Source organism: Macaca nemestrina, chromosome 11 (assembly GCF_043159975.1).
Source record: "Macaca nemestrina isolate mMacNem1 chromosome 11, mMacNem.hap1, whole genome shotgun sequence".
NCBI lineage: Eukaryota > Metazoa > Chordata > Mammalia > Primates > Cercopithecidae > Macaca > Macaca nemestrina.
This window is the reverse complement of record NC_092135.1, coordinates 69,572,578-69,574,653: the sequence shown is the minus strand read 5'-3', so window position 1 is coordinate 69,574,653 and position 2,076 is coordinate 69,572,578.

The window sequence follows — 2,076 nt, the reverse complement described above, 5'->3', positions numbered from 1 at the left end:
AGTCCTGCAGCTCCTGGTATTACCTTTTTACCTTATCTGTAGGAGGCTTGCCATACGTGATGGAGTTTTTAATAATTAACAGAATGACATATCTAGAGGAGATAATTTAGTTCAAATTAAGCTTGGGTAGAGCCTCTTACCTCCTTCCTGCTCTCTTAGTTCTTTGCTCTCCCTACCTTCCAGTCTGTGATGAGCACATGGTCAGCCAACGACTTAAGGGACAGGGAGACAAGATACTTAAAATCAAAACTGTTTCAGGAATTCCAGCAAATATGGCTCTCAATTGTGTAGATTTCTTTTAGCGTACCAAGGTTTGGGGCAAGATGATAAATTCACAGGTTATTTTTCTTCTATTTGTTTTCCCAGTTAAGAGGCCCCATTACTCATTATACATTTTCCCATGAAGTTGCACAATTGGATTAGCTGATTCCAGAAAAAGGTGTCTGGATGCAGAAGGAGCCGCAGCAACCAGCCCCAAAAAGTCAGTCAAAGAATGGCTGGCTACTGATACAACCCAAGGCAAAGCAACTGTTCTTTCCATGACTAAACAATGAGGACGACTCTGTTCTATTGCAGTTTATTCATTCAGACAATATTTATTGAGTATCCTAGTGCCTGGCACTGTTCTAGATACTGGGGACACAGCTGTGGAGACAGTGACACAGTTCTGCCTACTTGTATCCTTTTCAGATTCAACCATGAAAATTAAGAAGAGTACAGTTGAATTTTTCACCCCCTAATCAAAGTCCAATCCAGATTTTGCAAATTCTTACTTGGCAGTATTTAACCAAAAGTTTCATAGGAATGAGGCTTTCTCTTGCAATGTTCCCGGATTCTGATCCTTCAGGAAAAACAAACTTTATTTCTGCAGTACTTTGTCCTCTTTCGTGTGTTCCACTACCTCGCCACCTCTTAGATAAAGAACTAAATTCCCTGAAAAGCCACAACTACCTTGTAGTAGAAATCGGTCCCTAATGATATTACACTTGCACAAATTGAAATGGGGTTAAAAGCTCACATTGTGGATTCTTAGATTTCTTGCTAAGCTGGAAGCTTTTATGGGGCTCACTTTAAATTGAGAGGCAGAGTTTAGACCCTTTTGTTACTTAAGAGATTGAGCAAATTAGCAAGTCCAAGGCAAATCTTTTTTGATTACTGAACTATTACAAATGTCTCCTGGCCAAAGAATAACCTCTCTCCACAGAGAAATCTTCGGCAGGACCTTTTGCTTAAATTCGTAAAATCTGTTAAAGCAAATCTCTCACATTTCCATTAAGTCAGTAAATTACTTCTAGGGGAAAAAGAAAATGCTGGTGATAAAATGGCTGGACTATATTAATGATGGGAGGTGGGGCTGCAGAGGTGGAAGAATTGATGCCACATTTACAGTGCAGAGAATTTCAGCCTTTTTCACGTGTTGGCCTAAATGTAAATGATGTCACCTTCTCCTCCCTGAGTGAGAGGCAAAGTTATCAGGCCGCAGAGGCTTCACAGAACGCGTTCTGTGGCTGACACTAAAATGACTACAAGGTTATTTCTTTCCATATCTATTCTCTTGGAATTTTTTTCAAGATTTTATTTTAGATGGGAAAAATGCATAATGCTTACAGAAACAAAGCCCTAGCTACATTCTTGCTACTGGATTATTGTCATTCTATCTCAATGCTGATTGAAATCCAAGACTTTGTATCGAGGCCTTAATGAGATGCTGGCAAATATCTTTCTGCCCCACTGGAAATGTAATCTTTCTATTGAACATTTTGTACCAGTGAATTTCATCTGCAATAGCATTTTGCATTTGAATCAGAGAGGTCACTGCTTGAGAGCAGACCATGTGGTACTGGCTTGGTTCACTTTTGGGTGAAATTGATCCCTAAAGGTGTTGAAAGTATAACAGTGAGTCATTATAGATAATTAGCTCATTGTTTCATTCAGATGATTAGAGTCATAATACCAGTGTGCAATCTGTTATATTTCTAAATATCAGATTTCCCCATAAAAATGAACTGCCAAATCTCATGTTCACAGTGCATCAAGTAGATTGAATTAGTGTATTATCTTTTAATGCATCTTCTT